At 42.9% G+C, this 18942-nt stretch overlaps 1 protein-coding gene across 4 annotated transcripts in view; it reads left to right on the forward strand.

The window, feature by feature from the left end:
• LOC127426121 (zinc finger and BTB domain-containing protein 20-like) overlaps positions 1 to 18942 on the forward strand; it is a 134717-nt gene that overhangs the window by 72789 nt on the left and 42986 nt on the right. For all 4 annotated transcript variants that reach the window (XM_051672682.1, XM_051672692.1, XM_051672674.1 and 1 more), the window contains one exon: positions 5511 to 5699. The gene's annotated coding sequence lies outside the window, so the exon portion shown is untranslated. The remainder of the gene's footprint in view (positions 1 to 5510; positions 5700 to 18942) is intronic.

Here is an 18942-nt window from a genome sequence, read left to right on the forward strand (position 1 = left end):
ATAAGCTACACAGAAGTTACACATACATTACACATGTTTAGATTATGTGTTATGTGTAGCTTAATATGTGTTTGACAGCCAGTTGCATCTCATGAAATTTCAGTGTGAAAATAATGAATCCTGTTCTTGATTTGTCCTGATTTACTGCATTATCTCTTTAATTTCTGAAAAATAAAACAAATAAATAAATAAATATATTTTATTTTATTGTTTTCTAATTGTCTTGAAAATATTTGTACAATTTTACACTATCTGGGCATTTTGTACATCAATTTTTGAACGATATAAGTGCCAGGTCTCTTAAGACCTGAATATGTATGTAATTTTCCTTAAATGCATGGAAAATTACCATGCATTTAAGGGTTAATGCATCATATGTAACAATAATTCATTGAAGACTTGTAAACAACTAATAAGCTTACTTTTTATCTCTAATATTTTTCCTTGTATCTAGATTAACCATGCATTTATATGTAGTAATTATACTGTATATAGTTGTTAAAAAGGGAAACAGGAAGTGCTGAAATTCTGAAAATGTACTGTGATAAAACCTTTGGTCTTTCGTTTCATGAAAAATTGTCGAAACAAAAAGATATTATGAACTGGTCACCTGCATTTAAAAATAATGTTTTCACTCAGGAACAATTTAAAGAGGTCATGAAGTGCTATTTTTATAATTTTATTATCTTCCCTGAGGTCCAATGATAATATTATAAAAGTATTTTTGCACCAAAACAGTCTTAATTTAGTAATATATGATTATTTTCCACCCTGTTTTTGGCTCACTGTCTGAAACGCTTGGGTGGGCAATATACCGGTAGACGTGATAAACCAGTAGAAATTTGCCAACCGATAATTTTAGATATCGTCTCTATCGCGGTAACGCAAAATTGCCACACAACAAATGTGTAAAGCACATAACACGCACGCATTACACACTCTATCGTATAAATGGAGGAAGTCGGAGCAACTGCTCTTTCCTCAAATTCATTTGAATGAGAAGATAAGGGGAGATTATGAAGGGAAAGGTGCATCTTCCATGGTGTGGAGTTGGTTTGGCTTTAGAAAACATGATACCGAGCAGAAAACAGCGATTTGCAAGGTTTGTACATTGTGTATGTCGATATATGTAAATATTCATGTGCGCGTGTCTATCAGTGGTCAGGGCTTCTCGTGAGACTGAGAGAAATGATGAAACACATGGTTTTCACTGACAGCTGCACATGTCTTTAGATGAAAAGCATGTCTAGAACACAAGAAAATGTCACTGAATCCACTTCTGAGGCCCAAAATTTCATTTGAGCAACTGTCAAAGCAAATTCAATGAGATTCATCCCGCGCTCCAAACATGCCTCCCATCCAAACATATGCAGCTGTGTTTTGTGCAAGTGTTGCACGGATGCGCAATCTGAAACTCAAGTGCGCGCAAGTGTTGAAGGCATCCCAGTCCCTTCATTTGTGCTCCTGTGACAGTAAAAGTGCAGATCACACCTGCTACTCATTCTGGTTTCTCTCAATGTCATTTAGGTTTTTAAAATGCACATAAACACCCTATCTAAAATGCAGTTCGAATGATGTTTGATATGAGGAAACAAACCATCCATACCGTATTTTCCTTCAGATATTTTATATTTTCTTTATATAGATTACTAAAAACTCTAAGAGCCTAATTAAGTGTTTATTTATGGATAGTTTTTTTATTTATGTTATTTTCTTTGTTGCATTGCTTTGAGAAGATGTTAAGTTTCTTGAGGAAAGTTAATAATAATAATTATAATTAAAATAATTAGAATAATAAAAAGAAAAAGAAGATTAGTGCAGATCATCAGACTGAAATGTGGCATTTCTTTATTTTATTTTTTTTACTTTGTCAACTTGCAAATAAAGAGAAAATTATATAAGATGAAGCTGTTTTCATTTATAATGTATTAAATTCACTGACTGGATTACTCAAAATGACACATTGCGTCGATGGCTTAATATGGAATACAATTGTATTGATTTTTCAGATTTTCACCCCTAGTGCAAATGTGCAAAATGTGTGTCCATGACACATTTGTACTCAAACAACAAGAGGCAGCAGAATGAAAGAGAATTGCTTCTCCCTATCAGAGTTGTAACTTGACGCCGCATCTTTTAAAAGCAGCGAGATACATGGCAGCAGTCAAAGAGTCTGTGTAGTTCGTTTATATACAAAAATAATTCAAAATAGCACAGATGGTGTTATGTTAGGAATAGTTAGCCACACAAGGCCTGCTCTCTTTACTTGAACTGCGTGCCGGTGGGCGGGGCTAAAGGTGTGTTGACACATGTTGTGTGATGTGTAAATGCAAATGAGCAATGTTTTGTGATGTCACGAACAGACAGATTTCAAAACGAGACTTTTCAGCAGAGTGGCAACTATAAATGCTCTTTTTAGACTGGGGAGAAAGTTGTGAGTTTTGAAATTTACAGTATGTTTTTATATTACAGTTGTATGTCACTTATATGTCTAAATATCAAGGAAAATGTAATTCTCCATTTCATGACCCCTTTAAAAGGGACTTTGTTTCCATTTTCGGTCACATTCTGCAGAAATGTGTTCATTTTCAGTTTTCATTTTTGTTCCTTAAACCGTTTTTAGTCCCTAACCCTGTAGAGAGATCCGGCTACTGTATCAGGGAAGTCACTGTTACCATGGAAACAAAATCGTGGAAAAGAGCTCTGCCGTGACGGTTCGCTCCCATGAAGCATTGCGATTTATGTAATTTATTCAGTAAACTGCTTATATCTTTGTATATACAATGCTTCATTGTATGTATATATGTTGTTCATTCCCTTATAAAAGATTAAAAGTACACAGTCTTACACCTTCTGTCTTTTTTGCTTCAAATCAAAGTTTTTAATGTTGATATTTATTTCAGAGCTGGTTAGTTTGGTTTCTTGGCTTTAAACAAATGTCTGAAGGAAATGAATGGGAAAAATACTTCCAGAACCAAGGCAGCTGAAAAATTCAGTTACAAAGTGTCATTGTTCCTGCCTCATTCATAAGTGTAAAGGGTGGAGGATTGGTGTTTTTCTTATGATAGATGAAGGTATTGGTGCATGACGGAAGATCAGACGTTTTTGTGGTGTATTATGTTGAGTGCCAAAATGTTTCTGCCTCATTAATATTCCACTAGAGCCACACAATTTTAGTCAAAAAATCATATCGTGATTATTTTGACACATTATGATTTGAACAGCAATTAGGGCTGCAATTCATGAGATATTTACAATGAATTTGCTGGCATTATAAAATTAACCAACATTAGGGTATATTAAAAATATATGTACTGTATACAAGTAAAAAATGATGTTTATTACTGTGTATTTTTGTTGCATGTACATGAAAATTATTTAATTTCTGAATCTATTTGGTTAAAATAGCGGTTTGGTTCAATGAAAAAAATATTGAGGTAACAAATATCTTCAAAAAGCTGAAAAATATTGAGATGTAGTTCTTTAGCATTGTCGCCCAGCCCTTACTGTGGTATGATAAACATTGGACATCTCATATTGCTGCTTAGATATCAAGGCTAAAGGAACAAAAACATAAAATCACAGCTCTTATATTGAACAGGGTCTGTGAAAAACAAACTTGAAGGTGATGCCTTTTGTCTGCAAATTAAGTTGTGTTTTACTTGTCCTGTTCTACCAGTAGAAAGAGTCAGGGTCAGGTTAAGCTATAGGCAGACTAGGCAATTGCCTAGGGCCTCTGCATTTGCAGGGGACTCCAAAAGACATTGTACTGTATTTGGTCCACAGTTTTAGGATGGCAGGGGACTGACTGATTGGTCAGTTCTGGCTCTGATGCTCACATTGCGTACATAGTGTAGAGATATGATACAAAGAACCTGTCCACCCCCATTCAAGCAAGTATGCACGCAAACATCACATAATTGACAAAACATTGTATGATGGTGCCTATAGTTTTTTTATGCATTAATATGAATGAAGCAAGCCTTCCCCTGCCACAGCTCAAAAGTTCTGCTTTTTTGATAAAAGTTCAGGGTTTTTTGAAACCTAAAAGTAAACTGCGTAGGCCCAACAATATGCAAAATTAACATGAGACGTAACAAAGTCTGAATAGGAAAATTGGCCATTTTGTAAATGCATAACAGCAGAAGTGTGATTTGTCAGCCTAACATGTTACAAACCCTGAGCTAAATATTGTATTAGTATTATAATACCACTTTACCAAGTTACAGATGAGTAGACTTTTTCACAATTTTGTGTTTCCGTTTTATTTTTGTTTTAATTCCATATTCAAGTTTAATTCAATTTTTATCATCAAAATGTTTTCTAAAGAAATTTGTTCATTAAAACTTTAATAAAATGAAAATAAAACAATTAATGTTCAACATAATATTGCATTATTTTTGCAATTTCATATATTTATTGTTGATTACTGTTATTACTGCTACCACCACTATTATAACTACTACTTCAGTGAATATTACATAACTATACAGTAGTAATATATTTGTCCCCCTGCCCCATTTAAATCAAGCTTTTATTTTCCCAGAAAACAAATCAAACCCATTCAGTTTCTGTGTGTTTTTGACAGTTGTTTCTTGCCTGCTGATAAACTGGTAGTTATGTTGCCCAGTGTGATTATTAAACCGAAAAAAGGCTGTGATTCAATAAAAAAATAGTCTATGTACTGCGTGCTTCAATGTAAATGAGTGCTCTCTGTCATAATGCTGTGTTTTCAGTGTATGAGCTTCACACATTCACTGAGAAGCACACAGCACATGCAGACTATATATTTATTTAATTAAATAGCAGCCTTTTGCGGTTTAATAATCATACTAGGACATATTGTGAGTTTAATTTGATTAATTGTGAATTCAAACATTTTTATCACAAATTTATCCAATTTCGTGACATTCCGCGTTTCATTGTTAATTTCATTTTTATGACTGGATTCTGTGATTTCATTCACGTTTTCCACATCGTGGAAATCATAGGGCCCTAAATAGTTTGCAATGGACCAAAATATACCAAAAAGCCTTTGACTACAACAAAGTCATTCACAGTGGGTTTGTAAGTCACACTTTTTCTGTAAAGCTAGTGTGTATTGTAAAAATAGCTATACAAATAAACTTCAATTGAATTAAACAGCAAATGATAAGGGAAGGGTTTTCTCCCTTTTAAATGTAGGAAAGCCTAAATTTTGCTATCCTAACTATGCATGATTATATGGTACTGTAAATTCCTTTTTATATTTGCAATTAGCATTGTTTTCCCTGTTGTCTGTGACCCTATAAGAACAGACCTGCGACCCATTTTAATATATTATTTTTATTCTATTAATTGTGTAGCCCTATTTTCCACCTTTGAATTGTGGGAACTTGATGCTTGTCAAAAACAAAAAATAATATATATTACTGTATATATATATGCATAACTGAATTACTCCCACGTTAAACATTTTGTCTCTGAAAGCAAGCATGCAGTAATTGTTTTCTCTCTGCTTCCTCTTGCAGGACGATATTGAAGATTCTGCGTGAGGTTAGATTGTGGCCGCATCGAAATGAAATGAGTGGCTAACAAATGACCTGTGCCGCTGCACCACCACCACCAGCAACCTGTAGCATCTAACCAGTGCCTCTTCACCAGCCTGATACACAAATACACCCACATACACACAATTACCAACAGAACACCATCAGACTGTGAGTTTGACAAGCTTACATTCAGTAACCTCGCACAAACATTTCTTTTTGAGCTTTTCATTTTAAACTTCTCTGTTGATTAATATCAAGCTGTTATCACTATTGTGTTGCAATGTGATGACTTGTGAATATGAACGCTCTCACTCTCTCTTTCTCTCTCTCTCACACACACACACACACACACACACACTCTCTCTCTCTGATATTAAAAAAATACACAACAGACTTTAGAAGAGAAACCCACTGAACTTTAAGAAAATACAGATATAAGCAATTTCCATAGAGAAATTATATTTTGCTTAAAGTATAGTAATTTTGTCATCATTTACACACCCCTTTTTTGTTTCAAAACCTATAAAAGTTTCTATCTTCTGTGGAGCACAAAAGGAAATATTTTGCAGGGTGTCCAATCTCCTCTTTTTCACCCAATGAAAGTGGATGTGAACAGCTGTGGGTTTGGAATGACATGAGAGTGCGTAAATGATGACAGGATTTTCATTTGGGTGAACTGTTTTTTAAAAGAAACAAAGAACATTTCCACCTTAATTCTCATTACAGTAATGCAAAAATATTTATACAATAAAAAAAAAATTACTAATAATTATCTTTAAAGTAATGTAATGCGAAAAAATATAGTACTTTATTTAGAAAAAGTTAGTACTTATAATGTAAATCATGGTACGTCTGCCTTTGTTTATTTTAATTGAAGACATTGTTACAGACATTTTTTTTTAAAGTTATACAGTAGGCAGTACTAACAGCCATATTCTGCTGCTGGGTGGATATAGCCAGGGTCAACAACAGTACTCAGCCAGAATGAATCCATATATGCTTGTTTTTGACCCTACCATCTACATGTCACAGCAGCTAGATATTCCTCAGACCATGAGACGTTTTTCCAAACTTCTGCTATCCGATTTTGGATAGCCCTACAATCCCTAAATTCCTTTCTCACACAAATATGCGCACATACTGTAGCAATGCATAAGTTGATTCTTGATTCTTAATGACCACAAACAACAATGGAAGGGCTTGTGGTAATTTTACACTGATTTGTACAGAACGGGAAAAAGAAGAATAAAAAGTGTTCTTTTTTCTTTTCTTTTTTTTTTTTTTTCTTTTTTGGCTCCCGCATCCCAATGCATTGCTGTCTCACTATTTCATTGGCTGTTGGTTGCTGCTGCTCTCTTGCTTGTCGGGAAAGTGTGTTCACCTGCTGACTTGGCAGCCATATTTCAAATTATTTTGATGTTGTAGCATATGTGACTAGTCACTGTGAGTTGGCTAGGATCTGGGGCTTTTTGGTGCAAACTAGTCCTAAATATAAAACATCAAGGGAAAAAAAGCTTCAGTCTTGTAGTGTGGATTTGGCTTTACTTGTCCTCCACCATTTGTGCTACAGAATAATTCCTCAAATCGTGCAGCCTAGTGACCCTTTTCACAGACTGTGATGACGCATTTCCGCCTCATTTAGCAGCATACATTTTTTATATTTGCAATTTTTTTATTATTTAGTGTAAATTTATAACATTATACTTTGTTGTATATAAACCTGGAATTAGTTTTAAAAAACGATTTACCACAGCTGCTGAGGGAGTGACAGAAAATGTGGCTTCTTTCTTTCTTCTGACTGCTGTAATTCACCACTTTTCGGTTGTGATTAGGGATGGGAATTCTGATTCTTTTCCGCGAACCGGTTCTTTAGGACATTTAGTTTCAATGAACTGGTTAAAAATAAACGATTCACCAGTTCGTTTACCTCATAGCGTAATGACGTCACTATATATAATGCTAATACCCTGGTGTTGTGAAAAACACACTCAAACACATTTAGTAAAGTCATATGTTAGTGTATATTGCTTATTATTATAGTTATAATAATAGAAGTTATAATAATAGGGGTGTTTATTGTCATCAGTGTTTCATTCAGTGATCTTACATATTGGATAAGTTTCCTAAATTAAAGGTTTTCACCTAAAGCACCCAATACTGACACTGAAACACGTATGTTCTCTGTGTCTAATGCATATAAAGTGAATAAATTAGTCTTAATCAACTCATCCTTTTTACAGAAACCATGATCCAGCTCATAACAACTTCAAATATAAACTGCATAAACAATACTTGATATTAAAATTAATTTACATGTCTCGACTGACTCATTTTGCCCCCTCATTCAAGTCCTCGGTTCACGCATGCTCATCAGCAGCTCACTCATCAGTTCTCAGTATTTCAATTCTCAGTTCAGGGTACTGGTGACATGAGAACTGCTGCGACCGGATCATCATCATACGTTGATAAAACGGTAATACAATCAAGTCATAAACATATTACCAGTATGTTGTATTTTTTTTAATTTTTTTTAATTTTTTTATTTCTCCCCCTTTTCTCCCAATTTGGAATGCCCAATTCCCAATGTGCTTTTAAGTCCTCGTGGACACATAGTGATTTGCCTCAGTCTAGGTGGCGGAGGATGAATCCCAGTTGCCTCCGCGTCTGAGACCGTCAACCCGCGCATCTTATCACGTGGCTTGTTGAGCGCGTTGGTGGCAACCACGCCCCACTGAGAACGAACCACATTATAGCAACCATGAGGAGGTTACCCCATGTGACTCTACCCTCCCTAGCAACCGGGCCAATTTGGTTGCTTAGGAGACCTGGCTGGAGTCACTCAGCACGCCCTGGGATGCGAACTAGCGAACTAGTGAACTCCAGGGGTGGTAGCCAGCGTCTTTTACCACAGAGCTACCCAGGCCCCCAATAGTATGTTGTATTTGTTATACTTTCTGCTGTTCAGTAAAATACATCAGAAAGAAACACATTTCGGCCCCCCTTAATCACTTACTAAGTATCAGCAGCTCATCCATTCTCAGTTTGTCAGACACTTCCAAAAGATGCGATTTTCACTTGAGAACTGCTGTGAGCGACTCATTGTACTTTTGACACCAGAATGGTTGCTCCCGGATGGTTCAGTCCGATTTGTGAACTAGTTGGAGCGGTTAATTGCAAAGAAGAGTTAGGAAAAGCAGATATCACCAGTTCTAGGATCATATTACTCCAAGTTATCGGCTTTTTTTGAGTTGGAGTATCAGTCATGTACGAGTGATAGGTTAAGATATAGTAACTTGTGGATCGGTGTTGACTCGAGACGCGAACTGTTTCAAATGATTCAGTCTGATTTGGTGAACTAGTTAAACTCATTCACTGAAAAGAACCGGTTTAAAAGAACGATTCGTTCACAAACTGGACATCACTAGCTGTGATAGTGGATTTTTTATTTTGCTGTTGAAACAAACTGGTAAGCAAAAAATACATTTGCTGTGGTCTCCCATTCAACGCTATACAAGTTAACCCTGCTGTCGTTTTACTTCTGCAATGCAAACCAGCTTATGTAAAAAGGGTCCATTGAGCCAGACTGATCTCACAATGAATTCGGAAACAGTTGGATGACTTTTCTTGAGCTAAACTCGGTCTGTCCTAAAGACATGAATTGTAATTTTGCAATATATGTAGGAAATAATGACAACTCACATTAAAGTGAAGACTCAGTCATATCAGTAACCTTATAAAAGCTGTTTTATTCTACAAGGAGAGGGTCTGCACATGGGGGCTGCCATGTTAGAATCACATGACCAGCTGAATACTACTCGCTTAATCTCAGTAATCGTCCTGTTATTTGACACTTTCACTCAATGATTAAAGTAATCATGGCTGACTGAATACTACATTTCTACAAATGGCATCTGAAACTAAAAACTATTGATTTTAAACGATGCTGCATCCAAGCCGCTAGGTGTCAGTGTAAGTCCAAGATGACACAAAGACAAAAGTTAGAGTGCACCTTTAAAGGGTGTAATAAAGTGAAGAGGAATGCATATTTTATTAACTCTACCCCCAAACCCAAACGTAAACTTAATGGTCAGTGGGGAAAAAAATTATTCTTAGAGGGAAAAATGGAACCTCCTAATCACGGTCATCACTCATTAGACAAATGCGATTTACCTCCTGGTTTTAATGTGGGACGTGAACCTGGGTCTCCCACACTGCTGACGCAACATGCTTCTGATAGCACCATCTAAGCCTATGCAGAAATGTCTGATGGGAGATGGCAATTGTCAGTAACTGATAGGGCCAATGCAAGGGTACTGGAACATTCGGCATGCCGACTTTCCAAATGATCATGTTGAGAAACCCTGCTCCGAGTTCATGCCAGTTACTGTAAAACCAGTTGGGTGTTTCTCACGAAATCTGTCAAGAAAATCTCCTGGTCCTATTTTACTCCAAAATAAATAAATAATGTAAGAAATTATATTTTACCTATAGAAAGAAAAGCCTATTTTTTTGATCATTAAGATTTTTTTACATTGTGACATTATTTTCATGAAAGTAGTGCACATTTTACCCCCCAATTCTCATTACTGCAATATTAAATTATTCTCATTAACACAATGTGAAAAAAATATATTTTCTAGACAGGTTTCATGCGAACAGTGGCGTTACTTGGATCTTATGGGTCCCAGTGCGAAGCACCAACTAATAGAATACACATCTGAGAGGAAAGTGTGACTTATTACCCACTGTGAAAAGGGAACACGTTTTTATCGACACAAGTTTTGTTAAATTCTACAAAATATCTTTAGTTGTCCCATCACATTCTTCATTAATTTTCACAAAATGTTTTGTAATTTTGATCGTTATCCCTAAATGTTACAGACATTGATCGACAAGTTTGATCGTTGTAATTCTGATCGCAATTTGCGAGTGCAGTTCCAATCTTGCGGATCAACTTTGTGCACAACATAGCGGACCAATGTTATCTGACATACTTTGGTAGAACTGAACAGCATCACTGACTACTGTGATCCAGACACCTGAATCATCTCTTTAATATGCCAAAAGTACGCTCAACTACACCACACATTTGGATATACACTGATGAGCCAAAACATTCTGACCACTCACAGGTGAAGCAAATAACGTTGATCATCTCCTAACAAGGCCACATGTCAAGGTTTGGTTAGATTAGATGGTAAGTTAACAGTCAGTTCTTGTAGTCAACGTGTTGAATGCAGAAGAAATGGGCAGGAGTAAAGACCTGAGCGACTTTGACAAGGGCCAAATTGTTATGTCCAGATGACTGGGTCAAAGCATCTCTGAAACTGCAAGACTTGTGGGGTGCTCCCGGTCAGCAGTGGTGAGAATCTACTGACAGTGGTCCGAGGAGGGACAAACCACAAACCGTCGACAGGGTGTTGGGCGCCCAAGGCTCAAGAAGAAAGAAGAAGAGCTGCAAACTTGCGGCAAATTTGCCATGAACTCTCGATTTTTGTAAGGGAATTTCAGTATTGATTGCGCTTGCTTAAACAAGGGTGGTTAGTGAATAAGACGCAGGTTTTTGGGCTGAAATACCACGTGAAAAATCAGCATTTGGTGAATTCGCCCGTGTTTAACACATTGAATTCTTGCTGACATGAAATCATGCAATCCCGCTACACTCCACACTGTTCACATTTTCTACCTAAAACACCCCAGTATCGCGGTGGCAAGTTTTGCACAGAAACATTCACATTTTCTTCTGAAAATTTGAAAATCTGTCTGTTACTTTCACATTCCTGCCAGCATGAACCAGTCTGGCTATTTTTCTCTGACTTTTCTCATTAACAAGACATTTTCACACCATTCTCTATAAACTCTAGAGACTGTTGTGGGTGAAAATCTCAGGAGATCAGCACTTTCTGAGATACTCCCCCGTCTGACACCAACAATCAACAAAGTCACCATTTCTTCCCCATTTTGATGTTTGGTTTGTACAACATTTGAACCTCCTGATGATGTCTGCATGCTTTTATGCTTTGAGTGGCTGCCACATGATTGGCTTAGTAGATATTTGCATTAACAAGCAGGTGAGAGGTGTATCTAATGTAGTGGCCACCAAGTATACACACACACACACACACTTCTTACATTGCAAACATCTTTCCACATATGAAAGTGTAGACTTAGGCTCTGTTCTAAAACCTAGTGAGCTGCCTATGTATTCAATGCTCAAGATGGCGCCTAGTATGGCTGCTGCGTTGCGAGCTCCGACACAACATGGTAGTGTTTTGTTTGTTTTGTTCACAATTCTTATGATTTTTGTCTTGGATGTTGTCTGCCTTATTGTCTACGACAGACAAACACTTTTGGACATTGGTTTAGCAATTTCACACCATAAACTGGACTTCAAATTCCTCAATGCCGACCCGCTGTTTACAAACATGCAAGCGGAGCCCTTTGTCTGGGCTGCACAGCCACGGAAACGCAGGAGGAAAAGGGGAAACAGAGCCGGCGTTCTCATCAGAGTAAGACGCCGCACAAATCGACCCCCACTACCCAGTATTCTACTGGAAAATGTTCAGTCTCTGGTTAACAAGCTCTGCGAGCTGAAAGCGTGGATCTCTTTCCAACGAGAGACGAGGGACTGCTGCATTATTTGCCTAACAGAAACTTGGATGTCTGCGGAGATAGTCGTTGTGAAGAAGGCTCATCAGCGCCTCTTCTTCCTGAGACGGCTGAGGAAGTTTGGAATGAACCGCCACATCCTCACACGGTTCTACACCTGCATTGTAGAGAGCATCCTGACTGTGTGTGAAAAAAGCTCGGAGGATCATCAGAGACTCCAGCCACCCGAGCCATGGGCTGTTCTCACTGCTACCATCAGGCAGGCGGTATCGCAGCATCAGGACCCACACCAGCCGACTCCATGACAGCTAGGAATGGCATAGGACAGGGGGTTTGTGAGAGAGTGGCGAGGTTGTGTACTGAAATATTTCCATCATTTACCAAATTTGAAAAACATTGACAGTAAATTCCAGTTGTCCGTCATTTAACAAATAAAAAACGTCATGGTTACTGGTGTAACCTCCGTTCCCTGATGGAGGGAACGAGACGTTGGTGCCGATGTAGTGACACTAGGGGTCACTCTTGCGAGCCCGAGACACCTCTGGTCTTTGATAAAAGGCCAATGAAAATTGGCGAGTGGTATTTGCATGCCACTCCCCCGAACATACGAGTATAAAAGGAGCTGGTATGCAACCACTTATTCAGGTTTTATGCTGAGGAGCCGATATAAGGTCCGGCCATTTCAGCAGGTAGTTCAGCATTGTGGCAGGAGGGACCAACGTCTCGTTCCCTCCATCAGGGAACGGAGGTTACACCAGTAACCATGACATTCCCTATCTGTCACTCACTCGACGTTGGTGTTGATGTAGTGACACTAGTGGTCCCTATACAAAACGCCACAAGGCTGAACTGTGTTACGTGAACTGGCGGTGTGTGGTGGACAGACTTGCTGTGTGCCTCATAGCCAGCACACCAGGTTGACACGTAACCTCCCTCAACACAGTTATGAGTGTCGAACGGCCCTTTTTGGGGACAAGTCGACTACCCAAAGATAGAGACGGGCTTAACCCAGTCGTGGCCTCTTTTCCCCTTCTCTTTTTCCACTCCCTAAAAAAAGAAGGGGGATTATCCGACTGGGCCGCCAGGTCTAGTCGAGGGGTGTCCCTCCCAAGGGGAGGACACTGCGGAGACCACACCTCACCCCAGAGAGGGGGGGGATATTTAAGTGGAAAAATACGTCACATGGTCTTTCCAACCATGTGGAGAGCCTTCAAGGTAGATCCTGCCCAATGGGGGAGGAGGTACTACAACATGGAGACTGGGGCAGAGGGGCTCTGCCCAAGGAAGACGCAGTTTGCCAGCAGGGAAACGAATTAGCGAAAGATATAGATCGCATGGGGGCTCTTAGCTAGCGCGTGTACTGGGCCGACAGTGAGTTTCTCCGAAGACTCGACTGCCACAGGGCTCGGAGGAAGTCAACCAGGGAACAACTTTTGTGAACACTACTGGGAATTAACAGCGCACGTCTTCAGCTCAAAAGGAGGTGGAAGGTGCTGTGTGCAAGCGATACACCCGGCCGGCTATCCCGGGCTTATCCGCTTGTGTTGCGTGCCACTACCTGGGATGAAACCAGTTCCACCCGGAGGTTGTAGAACCTTGCAAAGGTGTTGGGTGTTGCCCAGCCCGCTGCTCTACAAATGTCTGTTAGAGAGGCACCTCTGGCCAGGGCCCAAGAAGCCGCTACACCACGGGTAGAATGGGCTCGTAGCCCTACCGGGGGCGGCATGTCTTGGGCAAGATATGCCATAGATATGGCATCAACGAGCCAGTGGGCAATCCTCTGCTTGGAGACAGCGCTTCCTTTCCGCTGTGCACCGAAGCAGACAAAGAGCTGCTCAGAGAGTCTAAAGCTCTGTGTGCGATCCAAATAGATGTGCAAAGCGTGCACCGGACACAGCAACGTCAGGGCTGGGTCTGCCTCCTCCTGGGGCAGCGCTTGCAGGTTCACCACCTGGTCCCTAAAAGGAGTGGTGGGAACCTTGGGCACATAGCCCGGGCGAGTTGTGACATACAGCGGGAGCGCAGACCGCCTTGGCGGTTGACATATGCTACCGCTGCCGTGCTGTCTGTCCGAACTAGCACGTGCTTGCCCTGGATCAACGGCCGGAACCTCCGCAGGGTGAGCAGAATTGCCAGTAACTCGAGGCAGTTGATGTGCCAACACAGCCGCGGACCCGTCCAGAGGCCGGTGGCTGCGTGCCCATTGCAAACAGCGCCCCAGCCCGTCTTGGAGGCGTCTGTCGTGACCACGACGCGCCTGGAGACCAGTTCTAGGGGAACACCTGCTCGTAGAAACGAGAGGTCGGTCCAAGGGCTGAAAAGACGGTGACAGACCGGCGTAATGGCCACGCGGTGTGTCCCGTGGCGCCATGCCCGTCTTGGGACTCGAGTCTGGAGCCAGTGCTGAAGCGGCCTCATATGCACCGGCGGTGGCCACTGCCGAGGATGCCATATGGCCCAGGAGCCTCTGAAAAAGTTTCAGTGGAACCGCTGTTTTCTGTTTGAACGCCTTCAAACAGGTCATCACCGACTGGGCGCGCTCGTATGTAAGGCGCGCCATCAGGGAGACTGAGTCCAACTCCAAACCAAGAAAAGAGATGCTCTGAACCGGGAGGAGCTTGCTCTTTTCCCAGTTGACCCGAAGCCCTAGTCGGCTGAGGTGCGAGAGCATCAGGTCCCTGTGTGCGCATAACACGTCTCGAGAGTGAGCTAAGATTAGCCAGTCGTCGAGATAGTTGAGAATGCGAATGCCCACCTCCCTTAACGGGGCAAGGGCAGCCTCTGCGATCTTCGTAAAGATGCGAGGAGACAGGGACAGGCCGAAAGGGAGGACTTTGTACTGATACGCCCGACCCTCGAACGCGAACCGCAGGAAGGGTCTGTGTCGAGGAAGGATCGAGACGTGAAAGTACGCGTCCTTCAGGTCTACCGCCGCGAACCAATCTTGATGCCGGACGCTCGCTAGAATGCGTCTTTGCGTCAACATCTTGAACGGGAGTCTGTGTAAAGCCCGGTTCAGTACTCGCAGGTCCAAGATTGGCCGCAACCCACCGCCTTTCTTTGGTACGATGAAGTAGGGGCTGTAAAACCCTTTCTTCACCTCGGCTGGAGGGACAGGTTCTATCGCGCCCTTCTGTAGGAGGGTAGCGATTTCCGCACGCAGGGTAACAGCGTTTTTGCCCTTAACGAAGGTGAAGTGAATACCGCTGAACCTGGGCGGGCACCTGGCGAACTGAATCGCGTAGCCGAGTCGGACGGTCCGGATCAACCACCGCGATGGATTGGGAAGCGCAAGCCATGCGTCCAAATTCCGTGCGAGGGGGACCAAGGGGACAACGTCATCGGAGGTACCGGCAGGTGGGGCCTCGTGGCGGGGCTGAGCGCGAGGTGCCACAGCACGTCGTGGCCGTGCTGAGTCTAGGGACATCGAAGCACTTACCTGGCTCCTTGTGACCACCCCCGGAACAGCCTGGGACGGGGGAGGAAGAGGCCTGTCCTTGCGACCCGTGGAGGCTGTCACATCGGGGTGGATTTGTGCCACAGCTGGGCGCTCAGGGGTGGAAAGGGCACCGCTGGAGTGCCAATCCTGCAAGATAAAGCCCGTGGACGGTAGTCGTGGTGACGACTGTACACACCGGGTATGTGACCCAGGGAGGAAGGAAGCCGCTCTTTTGTTGAACTGTTGGGTACCGCAGCCACTTGGGCGTGCGGCGAAATCAAACAAAAAGGCAACAAAAGATTTTCCACCCGGCCCTCCACCGGGGGATGGAGTGGTCTTTCTACCAGCTCCAGGTGAGTGGGTTCCCTCGTCCCTGGGTTGCCCGTCTCAGGGGCGCTCCGAAGACCTCCGTGGGTTCTTCGGTGCCGGCTGTGAGACGGGTGGCGTCGGCTTCCTGCGGTGGGCTCCACGCCGGGGCCGGGCCGGAGGGGCGGGCTGCGGCGGAGCCGGTGCAGTCACCGCAGGGGGACGCCCTTGGCGACGAGCAGACGGGGTGCGGGGTCTTGAGCCGCGCCGGGGCTGGATGTGCCAGATTGCCTCCGTCTGCTGCTTTACCGTCTAGAACTGCTGGGCAAAGTCCTCAACGGTGTCGCCGAATAGGCCCGCCTGGGAAATGGGGGCAGCAAGGAACCGTGTCTTGTCGGCCTCGCCCATCTCGACCAGGCTGAGCCACAGGTGGCACTCCTGGACCACTAGTGTGGCCATCGTCCGCCCGAGAGACCGCGCTGTGACCTTCGTCACCCGGAGGGCGAGGTCAGTCACCGAGCGCAGTTCCTGCATCAAATCTGGGGTGGAACTACCCTCGTGCAGTTCTTTCAGTGCCTTGGCTTGGTGGACCTGCAGGAGAGCCATGGCGTCCAGGGCAGAGGCGGCTTGTCCAGCAGCGCTGTAGGCCTTGGCCGTCAGGGACGACATGAGCCTACAGGGCTTGGAGGGGAGCTTAGGGCATCCACGCCAGGTGGCGGCGCTCTGCGGGCATAAGTGCACTGCGAGCGCCTTATCCACCGGGGGAATCGCAGTATAGCCCCTGGCCGCCCCGCCATCGAGGGTAGTGAGAGCGGGGGAACTGCGGAGTCGGGGTCGGGCAGTAAAAGGTGCCTTCCATGACTTCGTCAGCTCCTCATGCACCTCCGGGAAGAATGGCACTGGAGCGGGGCGCGGCTGGTCTGAGCGGCGCCGCGAGCCCAGAAACCAATCATCAAGCCGCGAGGGTTCAGGGGAGAGCGGAGGGTTCCACTCTAGTCCGACGCTCGCGGCCGCCCGGGAAAGCATGTCCGTCATTTCGGCGTCGGCCTGTAACTGGGCGACCGTCCCCGAAGGGGGAAGCCCAGCTGAGGCTTCTGCGTCCGACTGGACAAGCCCGCTCTCCGATGCTGCGCTCGAAAGCTCATCATCTTCGCGGGCCTCGAACAAGAAGCCAGACTCGCCGTGCGACGAGCCGGCGAACTCATCCGGAAGCCCGACTGGGGCAGACGAGCGTGCTGGGGAATGGGAGGTCCGCGGGGGGATACCCGGCGGAGGCGATCCCATTGAGGTCCCCAAATCGCCCCCAGCGCCAGCCGCGCTGACCTCAAACCCGTAGGTAGGAGGACCAAGGCGGGGAGCCGCTGGGGTGGCTTGCTTTCTTACGAACACATGAACGGAAAGGCATCTTTAGAAAGACGCGTCTTTAAAAAGACATTCCGTGTGTGCGCTCTTTTAGAGAAATATACTCTTTTAGAGGGGAAAAATGCTCTTTCAGAAAACATACTCTCTAGTTTTTCTGCCGAAGCGCCCAGGGGCGTTCTCTGCAGTGCACCAGTGCAGAGGAGGGAGAAGCCGCTGAAATGCGGCATCAGATCCAGCAGAGGTGAATGAACGGTGCTATTCAGCTCAATGAGCATGACCGTTCGGCTCCGAAGAGAAAATCTGAATGAGTGGTTGCATACCAGCTCCTTTTATACCCGTATGTTCAGGGGAGTGGCATGCAAATACCACTCGCCAATTTTCATTTGCCTTTTATCAAAGACCAGAGGTGTCTCGGGCTCCCAAGAGTGACCACTAGTGTCAAAACATCGACACCAACGTCGAGTGAGTGACAGATAGGGAACAAGAAAAACACAACTGAAACCAAGTGCGTCAATTTTCCTTTTAACCATCCTTGTGTTTATGTGGCTTCTCTCTGCCTCGCCGCACATGTGTATAGTGTGAGAGAGAGAGAATAAGGGCGAGAGAGTGCACTCTCATGCAACTGATGATGAGAAATGGCACTTTATATTGCAAAAGTAAATCACGCGCAACATACAAAGTTATGACATAACAATTACTTTCATTATATGCAACACAATCATGTTTTAAATGTAAACTTAGAGTCAAATGGCCTCATTCATGAGTCTTTCGTAAATATATGTAATTTGCACGTAAAATGGACCTTCCCGAAAACGTTCTGCCGGATTCACAAACGCTTCATAATCCCCAGATTTGTTAGTAAAATGTGTGTATGTTAGTGAATTCCAAACATTCGAAAATGGGGAGCGTGTGCTCGTTCCTTCATAATTATCATAAATTATGCCCATGAAAACGCCATATAATGAAGGCACAAGACTCGCTAGTAAATGTTTTTAACATCTATGCGGGACAGTAATGGAATAATTTTTATGAATGAAGTGCATTCACATTGTAAAATTTTTATTTAGCAAGCACAATAGCTTCTCAAAGAAAGTGAGGAACTTACTGTCTTCACATGTTTTTGCTGTCATCTGAGGCTCTTTTGTGAATTAAACAGTCCAAGAAGTCAATAAAAATGGTTTGACATGAGTGTAAAAAAAAATTCAGTTCATGCTGGGAGGAGGATGTCCACCACTATTCATTTTCTCTGGTTCAGTTTGCAGCGCATCACCTTTATCATTGATGAAACTTGTCGGGTAAATTATGATGGTAACAGTGAACAGAATTAAAGATTTGCAAGCTATACAACAATGTGTGGGCTTTTTCTATTTTTTGTTTTTGTTTTTATGGCCGTTGTATTTTGTCAACACCTGCCCGTGATTTTATTTATGGATTTAACAGCATTAGCATTGACCATTCGTTATCAACTCGCGATTTACTGATGCCTATACTAAATTATGAAACCTAAATTAAAGAGCTCATTTCAAATAATAAAAAAAACAGTCCAACAAGTCACGTTAGAGGGCATTAATTTTTTCGAGAAAATCAAAGGCAAACTGCATCTTTTCATTTAACTTTTCACTTCTTCTGGAAAAACGATAAGCAGAGTTGGGAAAAAACTTTGAAGAAATAAATGCAAGCAGCAAAGAAGCATTT

This window comes from Myxocyprinus asiaticus, chromosome 3 (genome assembly GCF_019703515.2).
Source record: "Myxocyprinus asiaticus isolate MX2 ecotype Aquarium Trade chromosome 3, UBuf_Myxa_2, whole genome shotgun sequence".
NCBI classification, from domain to species: domain Eukaryota; kingdom Metazoa; phylum Chordata; class Actinopteri; order Cypriniformes; family Catostomidae; genus Myxocyprinus; species Myxocyprinus asiaticus.